The following is a 27,092-nucleotide window of genomic DNA, read 5'->3' on the forward strand; positions in this document are numbered from 1 at the left end:
TCCCAATAGTGGGGTTATTGGATTATATGACAAATTGATTTTTAGTTTGTTGAAGAGCCTCTGTATTAGTCAGGGTTCTCTAGAGGATCAGAACTAATAGAATAAATTTATATATAAAGGGGAATTTATTTATTAAGGAGTATTGGCTCACATGATCAAAAGGTATGATCCCACAGTAGGCTGTCTGCAAGCTGAGGAGCAAGGAAACCTGTCAGAGTCCCAAAACCTCAAAAGTAGGGAAGCCAACAGTGCAGCCTTCAGTCTGTAGTTAAAGGCCCAAGAGTCCTAAAACTGAAGAACTTGGAATCTGATGTTTGAGGGCAGGAAGCAACCAGCATGGAAGAAAGATGTAGGCTGGAAGACTAAGCCAGTCTAGTCTTTCCATATTCTTCTGCCTGCTTTTATTCCGGATGCACTGATAGCTGATTGCATTGTGCCCATCCAGATTAAGGGTGGGTCTGCCTTTCCCAGTCCACTGACTTAAATTTTAATCTCCTTTGGCAACACACTCACAGACACAATACTTTGCATCCTTCAATCTAATCAAGTTGACGTTATTAAGCATCACAGCCTCCATGCTGTTTTTCACAGTGGCTCTACTAATTTACGTTTCCAGAAACACTGTACTAGCATTCCCCTTTCTCTACATCCTCACCATCATCTGTCATTGTTTATCTTTTTGATAATATCCACTTTAACTGGGGTGAGTTAATGTCTTATTGTGATTTTCATTTGCTTTTCCTTGATAATTAGTGATGGTAAGCATTTTTGCACACACTCATTGGCCATTCATATGTCTTCTTTTGAGAAATGTCTACTCAGATCTTAAGCCCATTTTTAATGAGATTATTTTGGTTTTGGCACTGCATTGAGTTTCTTGTGTATTGTGGTTATTAATTCCTTGTCATATGGATGGTTTTCAAATATTTTCTCCCATCTTGTGTGTTGATTCTTCACTCTGTTTATTGTTTCCTTTACTATGAATAAGCTTTTTAGCTTGCTGTAATCCCATTTGTCTCTTTTTGCTTTGGTTGCCTATGCTTTTGAGGTCTTAACCCTGAAATATTTGCCCAGATCGTGTCCTGAAATATTGTTCCAATGTCTTTTTCCAGTGGTCTCATAGTTTTAAGTCTTAAATTTAAATCTTTAATCCATTTTGATTTGATCTATATATATGGTGAGAGTTAGGCATCTAATTTTATTCTTCTGAAGATGGATATCCAGTTTTCCAAGCACCATTTATTGAAGAGACTGACTTTTCCCCAGTATATGTTCCTGGTGCCTTTGTTGAAAATAAATTGGCTGTAAATGTACAGATTTATTTATGTGTTTTCTATTCTATTCCACTGGTCTTCGTGTCTGTTTTTATGCCAATACCTTGATGTTCTGGTTAATATAGCTTAGCAGTATGTTTTGAAGCCAGGTATCATTGATGTCACCATCTTTGTACTTTTTGCTAACGTTGTTTTGGCTATTTGGGATCTTTTGTGGTTCCACATGAATTTAGAATTGCTTTACTATTTCTGTGAAGAATGTCATTAGTATTTTGATATGTAATGCATTGGGTAATATGACATCTGACTAAATTAATTTCTCTAAGCCTTGACATGAAATATCTTTTAATTTGTGTCTTTTTCAATTGTCGTCAGTGTTTTACAGGCTTCATTGTAGGATTCTTTTATTTATTTGGTTAAATTTATTCCTAGGTTTTTTTCTTGTAACTATTATAAATGGGGTTGTTTTCTTTATTTTTTTCTGGTTGTTCACTGTTGGTTTACAGAAATGCTGCTGACTTTTTAATGGTGATTTTGTATCCTGAAACATTACTGAATTCATTTATTGGTTCTAATCTTTTTTTTGGTGGGGGTCCTTAGGCTCTTAATATACTTTAGTTTTGAAACTGAGCCTCACTCTGTTACCCACTCTGGAAAGCAGTGGTGCTATCTCAGCTCACTACAACCTCTGCCTCCTGGGTTCAAGTGATTCTCCTGCCTCAGCTTCCCCAGTAGCTGCAATTACAGGGATGTGCCACCATGCCCAGCTTTTTTTTTTTTTTTTTTTTTTTCTTAGTAGAGATGGGATTTTGCTGTGTTGGTCAGGCTGGTCTCAAACTTCCAGCCTCAAGTGATCCTCCTGCCTTGGCCTCCCAAAGTGCTGGGATTACAGGTGTGAGCCACCACACCAGGCCTCCTTAGGCTTTTCTAAATATAGGCTCATGCTGTCTTCCAGCAAATATCATTTGACTTTGTTCTTTCCATTTGGATGCCCTTTATTTCTTGCTTAGTCCAACTGCCCTGGTCAGGACTTCCAGTAGTATGTTGAATAAAAATGGTAAAGGTGGACATTGTTGTCCTTTTCCAGATCTTAAAGAAAACACTTTCATTTTTACCCCATTCAGTATGTTAGCTGTGGGTTTGGTCATATAGTTTTTGTTAGAGGTATGCTCCTTCTACACCCAGTTTGTTGAGAGTTTTTATCATGAAGGGATATTGGATTTTATAAAATGCTTTTTCAGCATTTATTGAAATGATCATGTGGTTTTTGTTCTTGATTCTGTTAATGTAATGTGTCCTATTCATTGATTTCCATATGTTGATGTATCCTTTCATCCCTGAGATGAATCCCATCTGATCATGATTAATAATTGTTTCAGTGTGTTGTTGAATTAGGTTTGATAGTATTTTGTTGATGATTTTGTATCTATGTTCATCAGTTATATTGGCCTGTAGTTTTCTTTTTTTATTATGTCTTTGTCTGACTTTGATATCAAGGTAATTCTGGCCTTGTAAAATGAATATGAAAGTATTCTCTCCTCTTCAATTTTTAAAAGACTTTAAGTAAAATTGGTATTAGTTCTTTAAACATTTGGTAGAATTCAGCAGTGAAGTCATAAGGTCTTAAGCCTTTCTGTGATGGGAGACTTTTTATTACTGCTTCAGTCTTATTACTTGTTATTTGGTCTGTCAAGCTAGTCTATTTCTTCATGGTTCAATCTTCGTAAGTTGCATGTGTCCAGGCATTTATCAATTTCTTTTACGTTTTTCAATTTGTCAGTGTATAGCTGTTTATAATAGTCTCTAAGTATGCTTTGTGTGACTGTGGTATCAGTGTTAATGTCTTCTTTTTTTTGTCTCTGCTTTTATTTCTGTCTTCTTTTTTTTCTCAGTCTAGATAAAGGTTTACAAATTTTAGCCTTAAAAAACACCAATTTTTGTTTTGTTAATCTTTTATATTGTTTTTCTTGAGTTTCAATTTTATTTATTTATGCTCTGATATTTATTATTTCTTTTCGTGTACTAATTTGACGTTTGCTTTGTTCTTACTTTTCTAGTTTCTTGAGATACATCATTCGGATGTTTACTTAAAGTCTTTCTGCTTTTTTGAGGCAGGCATTTATTGCTTTTGCTGTATCCTACAGGTTTTGATATGTTGTGTTTTCATTTTTATTTGTCTCAGGAATTTCACATTTTCTTTTAAATTTCTTCATCTATTCATTCTCTGTTCAGAAGCATATTGTTTAGTTTTCATGAATTTTTATAGTTTCTAATATCCTTTCTGTTATTGGTTTCTGATTTTATTCCATTATGGTCAGAAAAGATACTCATTATGATTTCAATTTTTAAAAATTTGCTAAGATTGTTTTGTGACCTGCCATATAATGTATCCTGGAGAATGTTCCATGTGCTGTTGAGAAAAATGTGTATTCTGCCTATGTTGAATGCAATGTATGTAAATTCCTGTTAGGTCCATTTGGTCTAGAGTGTAGTTTAACTTCAATGTTTCTTTGTTGATTTTCTGTCTGGATGATCTGTTTGTTGTTGAAAGTGGAGTGCTGAAGTCCCCTACTATTACTAAAAGTTGTATTTGGGCTCTGTTGAATGTAATGTGTTTCTTTTCTCTTGCTGCTTTGAGTATTATTTCTTTGTCTTTGATTTTTGCTAATTTGACTATGATGTGCCTTCAGGAATTCCTTCATTGAATTGAATTTGACTGGTGATATCTAAGCTTCCTATACATGGATGCTGTTGTCTTTCTCCAGATTTAGGAAATTCTCAGCCATTATTTCTTTATGCTTTCTATGCCATTTTCTCTCTCATCTCATTCAAGAATTCCTATTATGCAGAGATTTGTTCACTTGATGCTGTCCCATAACTCTCATAGGCCTTCTTCACTCTTTATTATTTTTTCTTTTTGCTCCTCTGATTGGGTAATTTTATATATTCTGACTTAAAGTTTTCTAATTGTTTCCTCTGTTTGATCAAATCTGCTGTTGAAGTTTTCTAATGAGTTTTTCAGTTCAGTCTTTTATTTAGTTTTTTATGCATTTTTTGTGTGTTTTCCAGAACATCCTTAAGAGGATTACTCTGAATTCTCCATCAGACATTTTCTAGATCTTTAATTCTTTGGGATCTATTGCTAGTGTTTTGTGGGTTTCTTTCTGTGTTGTCATATTTTCTTGAGCTTTTACAATCTTTGTATCTTTACACTGACATCTGCATATTTGAGTAAGCAGCCACCTCTTCTAGTTTTTGTAGATGTTCTTTGGTGATACTAAGGCTTAACTACTTGGCTCAGAATTTATATATTGGTCTGTTGTTGCTTCTCATTCTGGGCATAATGTATAGTGAGCACCGGAACTAAAATGCTGCATTGAAACTAACTTGTTGCCCTGCTGTCACTTCTCAGTCTGAGAAAAACTTACAGTGGGCACCAAAACTTAGGTGCCCCAGCACTAAATCACTGCCTTGCCATTGTTTCCCGCTCTGGGAAAGACTTAAGCACATATGGGAACTTAATCCTGATCTTTTAGTTTTTTTTTTTTTTTTTTTTTTTTTTTTTTTTTTTTTTTTTTTTTTTTTTCAGGTGAAAGGAAGGCTCCTTGCAAACACTTGAGCTTTGTGGAAAATCTGGCCAGGCCAGGCAGCTGAGCTTTCCCATGGATTGTGACTCCTGCAGCACTATGGTGATGGCCAGCCTCTTCAGTGTGGTGCCCCACTGATGGATGTGTAATCACCAAGATCTGCATGCCAGTTGCTGCAATCAGTGCCCCACTCTTTGTCCTCAATTTGTCCCAAGTAGTTTGGTTCTCTCCTAACTCTCCTAGTGGTGCTTGTGGTATCAGAATGGAATAGGCCTCCTGCGAAGATTCCTAGATTAGTGGGGAGATTGAATGTCTATCTGCAACTCCCTACTCTCACCTCAGAAACTGGGTCTTGGGAAATTCTCTGTGGGTGGTATTATGCTGGTTTGGGGTAGGGGTGGCATAGTCTGAAATGACCATTTCTTCTATTTGTGGCAGCTTCTCTAAGTTCTGTGGGCCCAGAGGGTTTCTCCATTTCTCCCCTGAGTTCAGTGAATTCAGGGTGGTATGTTTGTCTTTGAACAGTTGCCAGTTGTATTTTTGTGGGGGGAGTGATATGAAGGAATTTTTTATTCTGCCATCTTGCTGATGTCACCCTCAGTTTTTCCTTCCATTGATTTTCCTTTTTGTCCTTTTTTCCTTGTTTTTCCAGATAAGGTTTTGAAGGATGAACAACAGTTGTTTTGCCTACTTGGCAGGTACCAGGAATGTAGCTAGTATGTGTGGCAAATATAGAGTGCAGGCATATCAACTAACTGTGATAGCACTATGGTTCATTTAAAAGAACATGATGTGGTTTCTAGTCTCAACTAGTTTGCCATCTGGGAATAGAGATAAGACAGGTATGTGCATTTTTTAAATTATACTTTAAGTTCTGGGATAAATGTGCAGAACGTGCAGGTTTGTTACATAGGTATACACGTGCCATGGTGGTTTGCTGCACTCATCAACCCATCGTCTACATTAGGTATTTCTCCTAATGCTATCCCTCCCCTATCCCCCCATCGCCCAACAGGCTCAGGTGTGTGATGTTTCCTTCCCGTGTCCATGTGTTCTCATCGATCAACTCCTACTTATGAGTAAGAACATGCGGTGTTTGGTTTTCTGTTCTTGTGTTAGTTTGCTGAGAATGATGGTTTCCAGCTTTATCCATGTCCCTGCAAAGGACATGAACTCATCCTTTTTTATGGCTGCATGGTATTCCATAGTGTATATGTGCTACATTTTCTTTATCCAGTCTAACATTGATGGGCATTTGGATTGGTTCTAAGTCTTTGCTATTGTGAATAGTGCTGCAATAAACATACATGTGCATGTGTCTTTATAGTAGAATGATTTATAATCCTTTGGGTACATACCCAGTAATGGGATTGCTGGGTCAAATGGTATTTCTATTTCTAGATCCTTGAAGAATCACCACACTGTCTTCCACAATGGTTAAACTAGTTTAAACTCCCACCAACAGTGTAACAGCATTCCCATTTCTCCACAGCCTCTCCAGCATCTGTTTCCTGACTTTGTAATGATTGCCATTCTAACTAGCATGAGATGGTATCTCAGTGTGGTTTTTATTTGCATTTCTCTAATGACCAGTGATGACGAGCTTTTTTTATGTGTTTGTTGGCCACATAAATGTCTTCTTTTGTGAAGTGTCTGTTCATATCCTTCATTTTCTTTTTGATGGGGTTGTTTTTCTTGTAAATTTGTTTAAGTTCCTTGTAGATTCTGGGTATTAGCCCTTTGTCATATGGACAGATCGCAAAAATTTTCTCCCATTCTGTAGGTTGCCTGTTCACTCTGATGATAGTTTCTTTTGCTGTGCAAAAGCACTGTAGTTTAATTAAATCCCATTTGTCAGTTTTGGCTTTTGTTGCCAATGCTTTTGGTGTTTTAATCATGAAGTCTTTGCCCATGTGTATGCCCTGAATAGTATTGCCTAGGTTTTCTTCTAGGGTTTTTATGGTTTTAGGTCTTATGTTTAAATCTTTCATCCATCTTGGGTTAATTTTTGTATAAGGTGTAAGGAAGGGGTCCAGTTTCAGCTTTCTGTATATGGCTAGCCAGTTTTTCCAACATCATTTATTAAATAGGGAATCCTTTTCTCATTGCTTGTTTTTGTCAGATTTGCCAAAGATCAAATGGTTGTAGATGTATGGTGTTATTTCTGAGGGTCTCTGTTCTGTTCCATAAGTCTATATATCTGTTTTGGTACCAGTACTGTGCTGTTTTTATTACTATACCCTTGTAGTATAGTTTGAAGTCAGGTAGCATGATGCCTCCAGCTTTGTTCTTTTTGCTTAGGAGTGTCTTGGCTATACCAGCTCTTTTTTGGTTCTGTATGAAATTTAAATTATAGTTTTTTAATTCTGTGAAAAAAGTCAATGATAGCTTGATGGGGATAGCATGGAATCTATAAATTACTTTGGGCAGTATGGCCATTTTCATGATATTGATTCTTGAGCGTGGAATATTTTTCCATTTTTTTGTGTCCTCTCTTATTTCCTTGAGCGGTGGTTTGTAGTTCTCCTTGAAGAGGTCCTTCATATCCATTATAAGTTGTAATCCTAGCTGTTTTATTCTCTTTGTAGAAATTGCAAATGGGAGTTTACTCATGATTTGGCTCTCTGTCATTATTGGTGTATAGAAATGCTGTGAGTTTGCACATTGATTTTGTATCTTAAGACTTTGCTGAAGTTGCTTATCAGCTTAAGGAGATTTGGGGCTCAGACAATAGGGTTTTCTAAAGACACAATCATGTCATCTGCAAACAGAGACAATTTGACTTCCTCTTTTCCTATTTGAATACCTTTTATTTCTTTCCTTTGCCTGCGTGCCCTGGCCAGAACTTCCAATACTATGTTGAATAAGAATAGTGAGAGAGGGCCACCATTCCTATTCAACATAGTATTGGAAGTTCTAGTCATAACAATTAGGCAAGAAAAAGACATAAAGGGTATTTAATCAGGAAATGAGGAAGTCAAATTGTCTCTATTTGCAGATGACATGACTGTATATTTACAAGACCCCATCGTCTCAGCCCAAAATCTCATTAAGATGATAAGCAACTTCAGCAAAGTCTCAGGATACAAAATCACTGTGCAAAAATCACAAGTATTCCTATAAACCAGAAACAGACAGAGAGCCAAATCAAGAGCGAACTCCCACTCACAATTGCTACAAAGAGAATAAAATACCTACGAATACAACTAACAAAGGATGTAAAGGACCTCTTCAAGGAGAACTACAAACCACTGCTCAAGGAAATAAGAGAGGACACAAACAGATAGGAAAACATTTCATACTCATGGTTAGGAAGAATAGATAGTGTGAAAATGGCCCATACTTTCTGTGAGATCAATGGTGATTTCCCCTTTATCATTTTTTATTGTGTCTATTTGATTCTTCTTTTTTTCTTTATTAGTCTGGCTAGCAATCTACCTATGTTGTTAATCTTTTCAAAAACCAGCTCCTGGATCCATTGATTTTTTGAAGGGTTTTCCTGTCCCGATCTCTTTCAGTTCTGCTCTGATCTCAGTTATTTCTTGTCTTGTGCTAACTTTTGAATTTGTTTGCTCTTGCTTCTCTAGTTCTTTTAATTGTGATGTTAGGGTGTTGATTTTAGATCTTTCCCACTTTCTCCTGTGGGCGTTTAGTAGTATAAATTTCCCTTTAAACACTGCTTTAGCTGTGTCCCAGAGATTCTGGTACATTGTGTCTTTGTTCTCATTGGTTTCAAATAACTTATTTATTTCTGTTTTAATTTTGTTATTTACCCAGTAGTCATTCTAGAGCAGGCTGCTCAGTTTCCATGTAGTTGTGCAGTTTTGAGTGAGTTTCTTGATGCTGAGTTTTAATTTGATTGCACTATAGTCCGAGAGACTGTTATGCTTTCCATTCTTTTAGATTTGCTGGCGTGTTTTTCTTCCAATTATGTGGTCAATTTTAGAATAAGTGTGATGTGGTGCTGAGAAGAATTTATATTCTGTTGATTTGGGGTGGAGAGTTCTGTAGATGTCTATTAGGTCTGCTTGGTCCAGAGCTGAGTTCAAGTCCTCAATATCCTTGTTAATTTTCTCTCACATTGATCCGTCTAATATTGACAGTGGATTGTTAAAGTCTCCCACTATTATTGTGTGGGAGTCTATGATTCTTTGTAGGTCTCTAAGGACTTGCTTTATGTATCTGGGCGCTCCTCTATTGGGTGCATATGTATTTAGGATAGTTAGCTGCTCTTGTTACATTGATCTTTTTGCCATTATGTAATGCCTTCTTTGTCTTTTTTTTTTTTTTTTAATCTTTGTTTGTTTAAAGTATGTTTTATCAGAGACTAGGATTGCAACTCCTGCTTTTTTTGGCTTTCCATTTGCTTGGCAATATTCCCCCATCCCTTTATTTTGAGCCTATGTGTGTCTTTGCACATGAGATGGGTCTCCTGAATATAGTATGCCTCCGGGTTTTGACTCTTTATCCAATTTGGCAGTCTTTGGGGCATGTAGACCATTTACATGATGTAGTTTCTTCATAGCATCAGTGGTCTTTACAATTTGGTTTGTTTTTGCAGTGGCTGGTACTGATTTTTCCTTTCCATATTTAGTGCTTCCTTCAGGAGCTCTTGTAAGGCAGGACTGGTGGTAACAAAATCTCTCAGCACTTGCTTGCCTGGAAAGGATTTTATTTCTCCTTTACTTGTGAAGCTTAGTTTGGATGGATATGAAATTCTGGGTTGAAAATTCTTTCCTTTAACAATGTTGAATATTGGCCCCCCACTCTCTACTGGCTTGTAGGGTTTCTGACAAGAGATTCTCTGTTAGTCTTATGGGCTTCCCTTTGTGGGTAACCTGACCTTTCTCTCTGGCTGCCTTTAACATTTTTTCCCTCATTTCAACCTTGGTGAATCTGACGATATTGTGTTTTGTGGTTGTTCTTCTTGAGGAGTATCTCGTGGTGTTCTCTGTATTTCCTGAATTTGAATGTTGGTCTGTCTTGCTAGACTTGGGAAGTTCTCCTGGATAATATCCTGGAGAGTGTTTTCCACCTTGGTTCCATTCTCCCTAACACTTTCAGGTACACCAATCAAATCAAATGTAGGTTTGGTCTTTTCATATAGTCCTATATTTCCTGAAGGCTTTGTTGATTCCTTGTCATTCTTTTTTCCTCTAATCCTGTCTTCGTGCTTTATTTTATTAAGTTGATCTTCAATCTCTGATATCCTTTCTTCCACTTGATTGATCTGGCTGTTGATACTTGTATATACTTCATGAAGTTCTTGTGCTGTATTTGTCAGCTCCATCAGGTCATTTATGTTCTTCGTGTCTAATCAGGTTATTCTGGTTAGCAATTCCTCTAACCTTTTTTCAAGGTTCTTAACTTCCTTGCATTGGGTTAGAACATGCTCCTTTAGATTGGAGGAGTTTATTATTACCTACCTTCTGAAGTCTACTTCTGTCAATTCATCAAAGTCATTATCCATTTAATTTTGTTCCCTTGCTCGTGAGGAGTTGTGATCTTTTGGAGGAGAAGAGGTGTTTTGGTTTTTGAAATTTTCTGCCTTTTTGCGCTGTTTTTTCCTCATCTTTGTGGATTTATATACCTTTGGTCTTTGATGCTGTTGACCTTCAGACGGGGTTTCTGTGTAGACGTCCTTTTTGTTGATGTTGATGCTATTCCTTTCTGTTTGTTATTTTTCCTTCTAACAGTCATGCCCCTCTGCTGCAGGTCTGCTGGAGTTTGCTGGAGGTCCACTCCGGACCATGTTTGCCTGGGTATCACCAGCAGAAGCTGCAGAACAGCAAAGATTGTTGCCTGTTCCTTCCTCTGGAAGCTTCGTCCCAGAGGGGCATCTGCCAGATGCTAGCCCGAGCTTTCCTGTATAAGGTAACTCTTGACCCTGTTGGGAGGTATCTGCCAGCCAGGAGGCATGGGGCTCAGGGACCCATTTGAGGAGGCAGTCTGTTCCTTAGCAGAGCTCAAGCTCTGTGCTGGGAGATCCACTGCTCTCTTTAGAGCTGGCAGGCAGAAACGTTTAAGTCTGTTGAAGCTGCATCCACAGCCATGCCTTCCCTCAGGTGCTCTGTCCCAGGGAGATGGGAGTTTTATCTATAAGCCCCTGACAGGGGCTGCTGCTTTTCTTTCAGAGATGCCCTGCCCAGAGAGGAGGAATCTAGAGAGGCAGTCTGACTACAGCAGCTATGCTGAGCTGTGGTTTGAACTTTTCTGTGGCTTTGTTTACACTGTGAGGGGAAAACTGCCTACTCAAGCCTCAGTAATGGTGGATGTCCCTCCCTGCACCAACCTTGAGCATCACAGGTCAACTTCAGACTGCTGTGCTGGAGCAAGAATTTCAAGCCAGTGGATCTTAGCTTGCTGGTCTCCATGGGGGTGGGACATGCTGAGCTAGACCACTTGGCTCCCTGGCTACAGCCTTCTTTCCAGTGGAGTGAATGGTTCTGTGTTACTGATATTCCAGGTGCCACTGGGGTATGAAAAAAAAACCTGCAGCTAGCTCAGTATCTGCCCAAATGGCTGCCCAGTTTTGTGCCTGAAACCCAGGGACCTGGTGGTGTAGGCACCCAAAGGAATCTCCTGGTCTGCGGGTTATAAAGACTGTGGGAAAAACTTAGTATCTAGCCTGATTGCATTGTTTCTCAAGACACAGTCCTTCAAGGCTTCCCTTGGCTAGGAAAGGGAATTCCCCAACCCCTTGCACTTCCCAGGTGAGGTGGTACCCCACCCTGTCTTGGCTTGCCCTCCATGGAATATACCCACTGTCTAACCAGTTCCAATGAGATAAGCTGGGTACCTCAGTTGAAAATGCAGAAATCACCCACCTTCTGCATTGATGTCGCTGGGAGATGCAGACCAGAGCTGTTCCTATTCGGCCATCTTGCCAGCCACCCCAGGTACATATGTTTATAACAGTTTGAGGCAGAATGTGATAATAAGAAAAGTAGCTAAAGTTTCTTAAGTAACAAGACTGAACTGTCGCTTTTTCCTGTATACAACCTCCCTTGTTCTAGTAGACGGTAACTCTATCTTTTCAGTTGCTCAGGCTTAATGCCTTGATTCTTTCACATTCCATATCGAATTTCTCACAGTATTTAATTAGGTTTGCAAAGCACATCTCAAATTTGACCACTTCTCACCATCTCCAAGGCTATCCTTCTTTTATTCTCCCTACTCCTACCCCCAGACTCCAACCTGAGCTGCCGTCATCCATCACCTAAGGTACAACAGTAGCAACAGGTCTTTTTGATTTTTGCTTTTCTCCCCTACAATCTATTTTCAACAGAGAGCCAGGCTGAGCCCCTTAAAATGTCAGTCAGATTATGCCACTCCTTTGCCCAAAGTCCTTTCAATCATTCTACATGTCGCTCAGAGTGGAAACTAAAGCTCTTAGACTAGCTTTCAGGGTCCCACCTGATTGAAAACTATTATCCTATTGACTTCATCTTCTGCCACTCTTTGCTGGCTCTCCTTCTAATCCTCTGAGCCCCTACACTTGGGCTTGGCTCAAGCTCAAAATGTTCTTCCACTGGTTACCTGCTCAGCTTACTTCCTCACCTCCCTTGAGTTTTGCTCCAGTCCCACCTTAATAAGGCTTTCCTATTCTATTCAGTACTGTAACTTTCCCCACACTTCACTCACCTCTCCCATCCCTCTCACCATGTATTACTTTTCCTTTTGTTTCATATCATTTATCATTGTGGAACATACTCTGAAATTTACCCATTTTATTGATTTACGGTTGCTTGTCTGCCTCCCTGGCTAGAATGTAAGACCTATGTCATTCTTTATTTGTTTTGTTAAATTCCTACAACAGTTTCTGTTGTATAAATATTTGTTGAATAAAAAAAATGGGCACTGACTATTAGCAGAAACTGGACTACTCCATTACATGAATTACTGATTTGAATTTTTCTCAAAACCATAAAGTATTATGCAGTATCATCCTCATTTTATTGATGAGAAAGCATTTGCATAATTTTCCCAAGATCACACAGCTAGTACATGGTAGAGCTGGAATTTGAACCCAGTGAAATAGGATGAGGGACTTACTGATGAGATGCTACTCCTTACACTTGGATAAGTACAAATGATTTGCTTGGCCCCAAAACCAAACAAGAAGTGGGTTAATTGTAAAAAGTATTCAGAGCTCTTGTTTAACCTAAGGAATACTAAAACTTCACTGCAGTAAACTGAAAAAATACACATTGATTTTGCAGAGCCAGACCTTGATTTCATGCGAGAAGGTGGAGTAGGAGGAAGGAGAGGAGGAGGAGTAGAAGAAGAGGAAGAGGAGGAGGAGGAAAACCTCCTAGAGAGTGCATTCTATTTCTGTCAAGCATTTTTCGGACTCAGCGTGCAATCAGTAGTCAGCTAAGATTCAAAAGACTCCTGGTCAGTAGGGCTCTCAGCATTGTGAGGACAGTTGAAAGGGAGGGAAGCTTGTTGGATAATCAGCCCAAACCTGTCTGGGGCGTAAACTCCTGAACTTTAGTGTGCTCTTGTGGTTGATGTTTATTTCTCAGGGAAAAGTTAATAGCCCGTTGTGCTTTGCTTCAATAAATCATGGAAGAAAAGGCAGGGACAAAAAGCTGGGGCTGGATTTAGAGGGTTCTAAACCTTTGGTTTGATAGAACTTACTTTTTACATTTTTTATTCTAGACCAGGTGATCTTTTCCAACTGTAAAACAAGATGCTTATATCAGATGCCAAATTGTTCCACCTGATTCTTTATGCCAGCAATTGTAGACACATTTACAAAAGGGTAACCTGATTATGCAGCTTCTCCACATCCCAAAAGCCAAGCAAGGCATGGGCTAGTTGTAATGGTGTCCATGAGTTTTGCTTTATCCAAGGAATACTAAACCTCCAGTGCAATAAAATGAAACAAAAATATGTTGCTTCTACAGAGCCAGACCTTGATTTTATGTGGGAATAATAATAAAGAGAAGAAGGAGGAAAACTTCCTGGTGAGTGCATCCTACTTTTGTCAAGTATTTTTATGATTCAACATGTAGTCAGTCAGCTAAGAGTCAGAAGTCCCACTCAGCTGAAATTCCAAAACTGAATAATGCATGGTATAGTGTCATTTACTGGAAATGAGAGGTTTGTTTTATGTTCTGAGTTTTACACTCTTTAATATACTGCCCCAGAAATTTTCTTGTTTGGAAACCACAAAAGAACACTAAAGAAGAAGTGTAATTCTGAAATGTGGCAGATAATTTGCCATTCTATTTTCTAGAACATCAGCTCTGTTTCAGTTAGTAAAAATGGCTTACTAAGTAAATCAGTTTTGGCTCCAAAAATTATTCAAAGGAATCCAGTTTTCTTCCTTCCTCACTAAATAAGCAATGAGAAAGATGGAAAAAATATCAGTTTGCAGAAACACCAAATGATTAGCCTATATAGGCTACTTTTGTATTTCAGCTGTCCCTGGGTGGCCCCAGAAAAACAATCAATATCTCTGAAAATGATAGAATGAGTTGCACATGTTTAAGCAGTTACTATGTGTTAGGCACTATTCAAAGTAGTCTACATATGCTATCTCACTTAATCCTGCAACAAACCAGTATTTTGGTTATCTGTTTGCACAGCATTGCTGCCTGACAAGCAACAACAAAGTCTCAGTGCATTCAATAATAGACATTTGTTGCTCATGTATCTGGAGTCAGCTGGGTGACTCTGCTGATTGTGACTGGCTCACTTATATACTGGGTGTCAGCTGATCAAGGCTGGCCCCAGCTGAGACTACCTGGGAGACTCAATTTTACCCTAATATGCCTCTCTTCTTTCAGCAGGCTCATCTGAATACATTCTCCAGGTGATGGCAGAGGGGCAAGAGAGCAAGCAAAAAGAAGGACAGAAGGCTTCTTGTGGTCAGAACTGGCTTGGTGTCACTTCTACCTCATTCTATTGGTCAAAAAAAGTCAACAAGCTGAGCTCAGAGTCAGAATGAAAGGGTACTGCAAGGTTACATGACAAAAGACGTGGATATGAGGAATTGTGAAGAATTGTATCCATTAGAGCGATCAATCACAAAAGGGGCTATTGTCGTTTTCCTCATTTTGTACATGAGGATAGGGAAGCATGGAGATGGTAACATGCCTAAAGTCACGTATCTTCTTAGCTGTGGAACAAGAAAGTAAACCTGGACTGTTTGACCCCAGGACCCATGGCTGTTATTAAAACCACTGTGCACGCTGCCTTGCTCCTATCCTTCACAATCGGGTTTCTGCTCTGACCACTCCAAAAAACATGCCCTCAGGTTACCGATGCCCTCCTATGGACAAATCCGATAGCCTTTGTTAATTGTCCACATCTCTATTCATTCTGTAATACTCCTGCATACTGCATCCTTGGAGCTCTTTTCTCATTTGATTCTGCAGAATCTGTACTATTTTGTTTCTCTTTCTGGCTTCCTCTGTCTGGCTCTCCTCGCCCACTACATAAAGCATTCACTTCTCTTTCTTGGCATCTCCCTTTCCAAGCACACCCACTCTCCTGGTTTCCATTATCTCCCTGTAAATGACTCTCAACTGGCTCTAAGAAAGCTCACTATAATTTTTAGCAACTTAACTCAGTTGTTTGTCCCTAAAAAATAACAGCCCAGGAAAATCAAAGGCTCTTCCCACTAGCATCGTATCATTTCATGTCACTTAGAACTATCCCAGTGCTTGATATTCCACTGCAAGAAACTTTCTATTACAAAGCTAATATAACTGGAAGGTATAAAGCCACTTGCCCGACCTCTCTCCATTCACAGAATTTATAAGAAATTGCCAGCGGTTGACTCTTTTTGACCTACAAAAATGGCAATTTCATGTGGTTCAGCTTAGTAGTATTTATTACTTTGTGCAATAATTTTGTATCTGTGTCTCCCATGAGACTCAAAGCTGCTTGATTGAAGAGATCATGCTTTCTTCTGCTTTGCATCAAGTTGCCTGGTATATGACACCTGTAAGGATTAAACCAAGTAGGTACTAAATAACGGTTTGGTGAATTTAAAAAATTAAAGAAACAATTTGAAATCAATGCACCAGAGGCTAAAGACAGAGTGCTAGGAAGGGAACAGGATGGGAACCGGGACACCAGAGCAAAAGTGGAGTCAAAGACACATTTCCAAAATGGCAATTCCTGTCTTGTGTCAGGTGCATGTACCTCACATCCTTTAAATAACAGTTAAGGTTTTTGTGGGTAGTAAGTGCAATACGTTCCTACTATAAAATAATATAGAGTTCAGTATGTACAAAGGAGGATAAAACCAAAATCACCCCCAATCTCACCGCTTTGTGATAATATCCATTAACTTCCATATTGATGAATTTCCTTGCATGTTTTATCTACAGTATTTCTTTCACATAGTTGATAGCACTCCATATACACAAACCTATATTTTTTCTAAATCTTAATATAATATTAGCATTTTCTAATGTTAGTAGATGTACTTCTTAAATATCACTTTTTAATGCTAAAATTTTTTACAAATAAATGTTTCTCTGTATATTTTGGGTTATTTCCTTAACACATATTCCCAAAAGTAAGAATCAAAAAGTAATTTCAACTAGGTCAAAAAGCATGAAAATTTTTTAGATTCTTGGTACACATTTTTATCCACTATTTTACCAAAAAAATATACCATAGTACACGTCTCCAATTTCAATATCACTGTGTAGTGCTTGCCTTATCACAAAAAAGTCAATATTGAATATTATTATTTTTATTATACTTTTATAACTTGATTGGCAAAATATTAGCCTGCTATTTTAAAGTTTGCCTTTGTTAGATTATTAGAGAGATTGAATTTATTTTCAGACAAATATTTTATTATGTTATTTTCTCAAAACATGGTTTGTTCATAAACTTTGCCTTTTGATCTATTGGAATCTCTTTTCTAATCTGCTAATTTTATGAATATTAGTTTATTTGGCTTATTATATATTTGAATTTACTTTTACTTTTATAAAAATAATACCTGCATATAGTTAAAAGCGACAGAGTACTAAATGATTTGTTACAAAATAACAGCAGTATCTTTCTCCCAAGTCCTCCTCAGGGCCTATTCTCAGGTGTCAGAAGCAACTACTTTCAATGTTTCAGCTCTTTCTTTTGTAATACCTGAACATTTTTTTGACTTTTGAGTCTTAGATGAGATCTGCCATGGTATCCTATTACGAAGAGGAAGATTTTGCCTCTTTTAGACAGCCCCCTCATTTTCTTCTTAATCCCCCTAACGTGGTTAAAGTGCAATTTTTGGTTACATTACAAGTCAGTGTTTCTAAATGCAATGTGGACTTATGCACTAAATTCTGGAATAGAAAAACTGGTGAAATTAAAATGGTCTCTAGTGTTACACAGTACTGTACTGAAAAATGTCACATGGTTATGGAAGATATTAAAATACAGGGAAGCTGGGTGAAGGGTATACAGGAACTCTCTATACTGTATTGACAACTGTTCTATAAATCTAAAATTACTCCAAAGGTAAAAGTTTATTCAAAGCAAAGTCAGTATTTATACTATGATATACATATATTTGCTGCTGAGCCAAAAGGTATGCCATAGTTATAACTCCTTTGGGGTACAATATTTAATTTTTTTTCTAGAATTAATACTGGCCTGATTTTACATTTATTTATGAAACTTTTTTCCAAATCTTCAAGTAAATCTGTTCAACAGATATGGCAAATAGGTGTCAATATTGTTATTCAAGTGCTTAAATACATCTGATAATCTATAGTTAAATATATTTCCCCCTGGTACCTCCTTCCTTGAGCCCTTGATTCTACTGCTCCAATTTAGTTTGGCTCATTTGAAACCTTCCTTTTTCTCTTTCCTGTGTTGGATTTGCTGTTTGCTGGATTCCTGTCTTACTTATTCTTCATTTATCCTTTATTTTGCTAAAATATATCTTCCATATCATTCTAAGAAAGAGTATAGATGGATGAACATTTGAGTCAGGGCTAATGCTATTCTTATTCTACTCTTATACCTGCTTATAATTTGATAGTGTAGAATAATAGCTGGGAATAAGTTTTTCTCTGGATTTGGAAGGCATTGTTCCACAGTCTTGTAGCTTCCAGTGTGACTCTTGGAATAGTCTGACATGATTCTGATTGCAGATTCTAATTATGCACACATTTTTCCCCTGAGTTTCTAAGAGTCTTCTCTTTATCTCTAAAGTAATAATATTTTACTATCATGTATCTTAATTAGTTTTTTTATTCATTCATTCGTTCATTCATTCATTCTTCTGGGCATTTTGACAAGCTCTTTCAACCCAGAAACATGTTTTTCAGTTCTGGAAGGTTGTCTGATAGTTTTTCTTTTTTATTCTTTTTCATCTCTGGAGTTCCTACTGATTGAGTGTTCTGGATTGATCCTCTAACCTATCTCTCCTAATCTTTTTCTTTTTGTTTTTGCTCCTTTCTGAAATATTTTCTCAATTGCATTTTCAAACTCTCCTATTGCTTTAAAAAATATAGCTATCCTTTTTGATGTCAGTTTTTTTGGGCATATTTTTAATTTTTTTTTGAAGGCTTTAGAGCAATAACTGGTGATCCTGAGCTGTCCATTCATATTTAAGAATAAAGTATTAAAAAACTCATTAGAAAACTATCCTAAATAATTTTTAAATGCAATTTTTTTTTTTTGAGACAGAGTTTCACTCATGTTACCCAGGCTGGAGTGCAATGGCGCGATCTCGGCTCACTAAATGCAATATTTTGATTATACAACTGTAGTGGGTTATACTCCAAAGACAAAACTGTTCCAAAATATATTTAAATAGTTTTCAGTAATCATATTGTTTGTAGAATTTGATATTGTTATTCTAAGTTGTAGAGTATGTATTGTTACATAAGACAAATGAGTAATTATATGAAATTCAAATTGTATCATCCTCAGTGTTGCTGACATCAGAATTCTCATCATGGGAAAAAGGGCACAATAGAAGATTAAATAAAAGCTCTAGTCTGAATTTAAATTGAAGCATCATTTTAAATTTGTCATGTATTTTATATATTTTTTTTAAAAAAATAAATCTTAGCCTTGTCTACTGAAAAAGTCTAGAAATAATGACCGACCTAGTAGCAATAACTATCCCTAGCAGCCAAATGATAGTCTTATACCATTTCCCATTAAAAGCAGCCAGAGTTATTTAGAGAAATGGCTGATTCCCGGCCCAGAACAAATTGTCCTATAGACAGCAAGAAAAACTGTGAATGACTAATGGCATCATGTCAAAAGGACTCAGGAGCCCACTTTAAAAGGCCCTTGTAGCCAAAGATGGGACAATTGAGCATCAAAAAGGAAAATAAATGCAATGAATTGAGATGCATTAGATATTTTTAAAATCCTGAGCTTGTAAGCATATGAAGGAAATCTAATTGGTCAACATTAGAGAACACTGGGGAACAAACTCATTATTTTTAAAAGCGGTAAATAAAAAGAAAGAATCAAATAGTTTATGGGGATGTTGCTCTGTAAAAGTATTTTACCTAATAAATAAAGACAAAATAATAGAATTACAATATAGCAATTTTGCAAAATGAATGTAGGTATTGAGCATCAGTGGCTGCTAACACCATTCAAAAAAGACTCAAGGAAACACCATATATCTTCTGATGAGAGAACCCAACACCACCTATGAAGTAGCTTTGTCATAAAAATAAATCTGAATCTGATCAACCTTCATTTTCTACTCTCAAAAGAAATACAGAGGACAGAGGTGCATGTTAAATATAGTGTGATCAATTGCTTCCAGTTTAGCAGTGAAAGTTCTACGTCTCAGAAAACCCCTCAGTCCTAGATAAACCTGTGGGGTTGTCACTCTATGTGGAAAAGTCATCAGGAAAACTCAGAATATGGGAAAGCCTGTCAGTGGGGTGGGTGCAAAGATCTAGATTTTAGTTGATTTCTTCTGCTCTAAGTCCCAAGCTTCACCCCAATAATTGGGTCTGAGTCCTTCTAGAGTTTGGTGAGACAAGCAGCCTGCTGCTTCAGGCTATTTTTGCCCTCAGTCACTCGCACAAAGTTGTCCATTTTCTGGCTATTCCTCCATCTACTTTTTCTCTTTGGTTTTTAAAGTTGTCATAAAATATACACAACAGAAATTTTATCATTTTAACCATTTTAAAGTGTACATTTCAGTGACGTTAAGTCCATTCCCATTGTTGTGCAGCAATTACCACCATCCGTCTGCAGATCTTTTCATTCCCCTCAACTGAAACTCTATACCCATTGAACAATAACTCCTTATTATCCTTTGGCCCCTCCCTAGCAACCACCATTTCACTTTTTGTCTCTTTAGATTTGACTACTTTAGATACTTCACAGAAGTAGAATTATACAGTATTCGTCTTTTTGTGATTGGGTTTTTCACTCAGCCTGATGTCTTCAAGGTTCAACTGTATTTTAGTATGTATCAGAACTTCATTTCTTTTTGTGGCTGAATAACACTGCATTTATATATATTGCGTGTGTGTTTGTGTGTGTACAGACACACACACATTACATTTTTGTTATTCATTAACCTGTCAGTGAACACAGTGCTGTTCTGAGAATTTAGTGAGTTAATACTATTTTGTTTAACTGTGTTATATTGTTAATGCTGGGTTGCTCTTTCTACAGTGATTGACAACAGATGATCTCTCTGTATGCTGCTACATCATTATCAGTTTTTATTTGTGCCTAAACTTTCATCACTAAGTACATATGTTAAAGGATGTAAAAATGGGACTTTTTCTTTTTTGGATTTTTAATTAAGCTCTCAAACCTGGGAACAATAGGTATTAAGTATTCCCTCATTTAAAAGCAAGTCACTTGACTAACTTGCAGGACTTATACAGAGAATGACCCAAAACTAACCTGCCTTCATACATTCTATCACCTCCAGGCTATGTAAGAACAAGGTAAGGATTTACCATGAGGTCCAGAGGGAGTCAGAATGCTGGGACATACCCCACCCCAGAGGGAGATGATGAGAGATTTTCAAAGGGTCCAAAGAGGTCTACTCTGACACCATAGAGAATGAGCCTGACTTCCAGTGGATAAGAGTATGTGTTTCCTGTGGGACGGACAGGTGAAGACTCTGGGTTATATCCTAGAACAAGAGCTGCTAGAAGCCAGGGCTTGACAGAGGAGTCATTGGTGGCCAATAAAGAGGCACTGTCCATAACAGGGAGCTGCAGTAGGAGGACTGCGGTTGGGAATCTGCAACCTTGGAAAAGCCAAAGGCAGAGTCAGTGGGGAAGACAGGTAGAAGATAAAGGTAGGGAGAAATAATGAAGGAGCTATCACAGTTCTTTTCCCTGTTGATCTCAAAACATGATTCACAGCAGAGTTTAGAAAGAGGGTAAGCTTTAGATTGGGTAAAAGACTGAAGTTTGGGTATATGTTATTGAAGTTTTAGAATTTTGAATTAATGGAAAAGTTCTGGAATTTGCCTGAAATTTCATCCAGTGCCACAGCAGGAAGACTAAACAGAGCCATTTTACCAGAGGATGGTGAGAAAAAAATATAGTGGCATTCTGTTTACACACTACTTAGTTCAGGTCAGTTACATATATTAGTACTATTTATTATTCATGGGTTTTCATTTATCTGTCTCTTCATCTATATGTCAGAAGTATGCTGTGATTGTCCATTGTAACTTTCAGTGATGCCTCAATATTTGGCAGATTAAAAAAGATAGTTTTCATTTGGTAAGGGTCTACTGTATATAAGATCATACATTATCTTAACAGCTGTCACCCCACACACGCAAGGTTACTGTTTTCCCCATTTTAAAGCTGAGGTTTAAGGAACTTAGATCAAAAAGCCATTCTGTGGCTGTCAGATCCCTAACCTGCACTCTTCACATAGAACTGTGCCCCCTTATTAATCTTTGTCAAGGACTTCATAGATATTCTTGTTGTTTATTTCTCCCTATGACCTTAGGATTAGTTTGCCAGTGTATTTGGCTGAATGAATAATTACCTGGTCAAGTATATTCTCCTTCCAGGTTATCTGCCAGAGGAGACTCTTCTTCTAAGGGTCACTTACTTTTTTACATAGTAGTCACTCCAGATAGGCAGATTGTCACGCTAGCATGGAAAAATGCCTCGTGTATTTTCATACCTTAGTCTCTTCATTAGTTCCTTTTCCCCTGGTTGTTTCCTTATAACATTTGCCCTCTAGAGTATACCATGTTTTTTCCTCAACTCTCTGCAGTGCTTATATTATTTTCCCCACATTAAACACTTTGAATTAACCATTCCTTTATCCTCCCACTTCCACTTCTTCAAATTACCCCTTTCTTTAACGCCCAATTCATGTTTCAAATGCTCCACCATTATCCCAGTAAATAGCAGGCACCTTTTCAGTGTGAATTTATTGTGTGCTGCTTGATAATGTTAGGAGCCATCCTGTGATTTTATGTTTGCTGTGAAAAGCATGGCTCTATCTTAAGGGTTATTGAGACTTCTTAGTAACAACTGACGAGGGTGAGCAAAACTGTTCTATGGGGTGGTGATGGAGCAGGGTGGAATGAACAGATCAACTTGCGTAATAGGCGTGACCTGTTAGCTAACTCTGTAAACTGTCAACAGTCAAGTGTGCTGTTAACCTGAGTCTGATTCGATCCAGCATCTATCCCCAAGGCTAAATGGTCATGCCATTCACATCCATCTATGCTCAATGCAGCCAGAGCAACATGGACATGTTTCAATGTATTGAAGAATTAAATCTCCCAATCTCTTCCTTGATTCCAGGATGGAGGCACTCGGGCTCTCAGGCATTTAAAAAATATGCCTCAAGTGCGTTTTCTATATCAAGTGTTGACCTAGAAGTCAGATAGGAAAGACTAGCCCTGTGCCTTTATAACACCAGTGGGAGGAGAAAGAAAAGTAAGTCAGAAGCTCGTGATTGCATCATGGACTCACAGCCAAAGGAAGTCTTTCTGAGTCAACGGAGAGAGGTAGAAGAGCATTTAGAGCAAGGGTTCTCAACTGGGGGTAATTTTGACCGCCAAAGGACATTTGGCCACGTCTAAACGCACTTTTAGTTGTCATAATTGTGGGAGTGGGAGCTGCTAGTGGTGTCTAGTGAGTAGAGGATAGCGATGCTGTTTAACATCCCAGATGCACAGGATTGCCCCACACAAAGAATTACCTGGCCCCAAACATCAAGCGTGCCAAGTTTGGGAAACCTTTCTTTAGAGAGAGGGCAAGGGGGCTGAGGGCATCAGGACTTTCACTGACTGGGCTGGGGTTCAGGGCTAAGGTCCAGCAGTAATAGGAACAAAGACAAAAACAAAACAAAAAAACACAAAAGCCTAAGAACTAGGGCAGAGGGCCAGTTGGATGTACAGACTACCAGCAGCAGTAGTGTCATGCAGCTGTCATGAGTGCCAGTTTGGGGAGTTTGGCCACAGCAGATGATTCCTAGAGCCATCTAAGAGAAAGAATCAACTACATGCCTGTCATGGACTCACAGTGAACATACAGGTGCTGGCTACTATTGGATCAGTGAAGGAAGTCAACAGGGTTGAAAGTGGCCTTTCAGTATTTCCTAAATAATTTCAGGATAGGGATTAATTGTTAGCATGTTTATGTCCTCTGGAATGCTTAACCAAGTGTCCTATATTTGTTCAATTAGTTTATTAATTGACTGATTGATGGTGTCCTTAATTGGTCATGCCATTTCCATCCATCTATGCTCACCACAGCCAGGACAACTTGGATATCTTCCAGTGTATTGAAGAATTGAATCTCCCAGTGAGGATCTTGGCAATCATATCACGAATAGGCTTGGATTCAACCCTGCATTTAAATAAGAATGAAACAAGCACACTCCATCCCTGTGGATAGCAAGCTGCATAATCTGCTTACTTATGGCTGAGTAAACATCAGAAATGGAAGTGATAGGCAGTAATGTTAGTGATGAATTACAGAACAGCTCCATTTAGTTTATTCCACCAAGACAAAGCATTCCAGCAGCCTCTGAAGAAATTAATGTACCTTAATTTGAATTAGTGGATAATTTCAGATCAGCTATTTTACATATCTAGCTTCTTCTCCTTCCCCCTCTAGGTTACCTCTTGCATTTTCTCTGCCTAGATCTGGCTATCAAAGCTAAATATTGAAGCTAAACATTCTATAGGTTAAACATTAAAGTAAAATCAGTGGACATGAGTCATGTCCTTACTCTCTCAATAGATGCCTAGCCTTATTCTTTTTTTTACAGAGCCTTGTTTTCACAATTGTCATGTTAGCTCATGGAGGAAGTTATTACCTCCTCCCATGGTACTTACATGACCGTAGAGAACCCTAGAAATCAGACAGACTTTACATCCAGTGAAAATTACTCTTTGGCGGTAGGATTTTAGGCACCACAAAGGCAACTGTGGACAGAGAAAGCCTCTGACTGGCCCTAATAATCACATCATATCTACAAATAAGTAATATGCCATTGCTTGATCATTAACTTGCTGTGGGGCGTTGGCCGTGAAACTTCCTCTTTTTGTACCTCTATTTCTCCCTTCCAGATGATACTCACTTTCCATTTGCCAATCCGTAACTGGCAAGGACATCATCAAATGCAGTGGGCCAAGGCATAATCTCTCTCTTCTTCCACATATGGTGACTGAATTCCTGGAGCAGAGGACCTGGTGCACACAGAATTAGCCTCATTATATGATGAGCAAGGTCTTCTAATATTGTTATTCCTTACTGTCGTGAAGACTTCTTTTATGTCTGGAAAGACATTCAGGCAACTTAGCATTGTGATAGAAAACAGCTAAATTACTCTAGTTTTCTAAGTTCAAATCAAGATTTCATGCAACCCCTAGCATCTTACTAAAACCTGGGTTTCCTAAGTGGGAAGATGAATTGCCCACAAAATTATAAGTACCTGAATTGGGACTCCATTCTGTGAGGCAGAAACAAACGCAGAGACCATTTTTTCATCCTAGAGTGAGTAGAAAAATAACAACAGGTATTTTCACTTTCTTTTGGCACACTTGGTTTGGCCTAAAACCATCAACTGTAGAGGTATATTGGTCTCTAAAAGAAAAACAACCAAAGATGTACAAAAAAGGAAGTGCCTACTTGCATAGTGGAGTTAGAGAAGGTTTCCCAGAGGGGCCATTTTACCTGGTCACTGAATGCTGAAAAAGTAGAACTTTTATAGACATGCTAATGTCAGAAGCATGTGAACCAGAGCAACTCCATCTTAAATAGGAGCTGGGTAAAATGAGGCTGAAACCTACTAGTCTGCATTCCCAGACAGTTAAGGCATTCTAAGCCACAGAATGAGATAGGAGGTCAGCACAAGTTACAAGTCCTAAAGACCTTGCTGATAAAACAGAATCTAAAGCTCTATGGGGGACTTGATTTAAGGTCAAAGTTGAATAACCATAAACAATTACAAAGCTTTATCTGGCAGCCTGGCAAGGGGGAAAAGCTGCCCTTTCTCTCCTTGCCAGACTTGGTGCACAGTTAGTATATTGCAGTTTCTGAAGGAAGTTGAGATTCCTTCAGAGACTGAAGACTCTGAAGTGGAGGACTCAGCCACCCTCTCCCCCAGCACCAGCTACTCATGCTCTTGTGCATGTCTGCATTTCCAGCCATGGCACCTCCATTCAGCAGCTGCCTTATGTGTGGGGTGGGGTGGGGTTCGGCTTAAATACTGTGCAGGCACCTCTGCCAAGATCTTATCCTCAAGGACAGTTTTCACCACTCTGACTCAGTCTTTTTCACACTTATCTTCTTCCTGTTTCTCTCACTCCATCCTCCGAGTCCAAAAAATTGCAGGAACCTTTTGTTCCCTAGCTGGATGATCTGACTCTCACCTGGTGCCATTCCATGAGGAAAAATGGAGCACTGAGAGAGCTGGCACTACTCTTCTCTTTTTGCTCTCTTGCTTACACTAACACAGTACATGAATAAAGCCTTGATTGTTGCTTTCAGTTTGGCTGTTGTCTTAATTGATCACCTTGACAACTCACAAGTCTTAACACGTACTCTACGTATTCATAATGTACAGTTTTCAATTAAAAATGAGACATGTAGAAACATGAAAATGATGGTCATACTCAAGAATAAGGAAGATGAGGAAGAGGAGAAAAATATAAAGCAAACCCAATATTGTCTAGATGCTGCAATTAGCAGAGAAGGACTTTAATGCAGCTGTTATAAATATGGTCAAGGACTTAAAGGAAAACATACATACAATGAATAAACTAATAGAGAATATCCGTAGAGAAATAAAAACCATGTTAAAGAACAAAACGTGAATTCTAGAGCTGAAAAAATAAAATTATTGAAATAAAACATTTATTGACTTAACTATAGATTGAAAATAGTAAAAGAGTCAGTGAATTTGAAAATAGATCAATAGAAATGATCTAGTCTAAAGAACAGAGAAAAAATGATGTAATTAAAATGAACAAACCCTCTCAGAGAGCTGTGAAACCATTTGTTAAGCAGCTTAATGTATATGCAATTGGAGTCCTGGAAAGAGAACAGAGAAAAATTAAGCAGAAAAAATATTTAAAGAAATACCAAGTGAAGCTTATGAAGGACATCAGTTTAGAGATTCAAAATGCTCCCACAAACCCCAATCAGTATAAATGCAAAGACGCAGCAAGACGTATCATAGTCAAGCAGATAAAATGGAAAGATAAAAAAGAAATTTCAAAAGCAACCAGAGAATGACATATTACATACAGTGGAAAATTGATGCAGATCATGGCTGACTTCTTAATCAGAAACTATAAAGAATTGAAAACAATGGCTACTTTTCTAGGAAAACCTATGCTATGACTCATATCTCAGTCATATTATAAATTGTAGCCAATAGATAGAAATCTGCTTTAATTGCCCACACAAAGTGTCATTATAGAGACTAGGACCAGGTTTTTTACTCATCATGGAAATGTACAACAAATGAACAATCTCTTAAGGGTGGGCAATAAAATTCTAGGCTTGGAAAGGAACATAGTAGCTCCAGTCCATTTTTAGGTAGGTAAATGTAAAGAGAGATTTAATCCAGAGAACTAAATGGGGATAAATGTAGAAATGTACCACACTGACAGAAGAAAAGACAGACAGATAATGAAGACACTGTGTAACTCAGATGTACCCAAGTCATCTAGCCTCTGGACTCATCCTCCTTTTAATATTCAAATAAAATAACTTAAATCCTATTCCAAGGGTGTGCATGAACTCATGGTCAGCTCTTCTTCTAAATT

The 27,092-nt window shown here is 38.0% G+C and overlaps 1 long non-coding RNA gene across 1 annotated transcript; it reads right to left on the reverse strand.

Annotated features, from left to right (window-relative positions):
• Positions 1-11,726: 11,726 nt before the first annotated feature.
• Positions 11,727-25,098, reverse strand: LOC116526823. The gene is made up of 3 exons (XR_004258287.1): positions 24,752-25,098; positions 24,398-24,506; positions 11,727-15,818 (listed from the first exon to the last, which is right to left on the reverse strand). It is a non-coding gene; the product is annotated as an uncharacterized LOC116526823 (long non-coding RNA).
• Between the last annotated feature and the right edge of the window lie 1,994 nt (positions 25,099-27,092).

The sequence above is a fragment of the Sapajus apella genome, unplaced genomic scaffold, assembly GCF_009761245.1.
Source record: "Sapajus apella isolate SASKATOON/1434 unplaced genomic scaffold, GSC_monkey_1.0 scaffold52, whole genome shotgun sequence".
Taxonomy (NCBI): domain Eukaryota; kingdom Metazoa; phylum Chordata; class Mammalia; order Primates; family Cebidae; genus Sapajus; species Sapajus apella.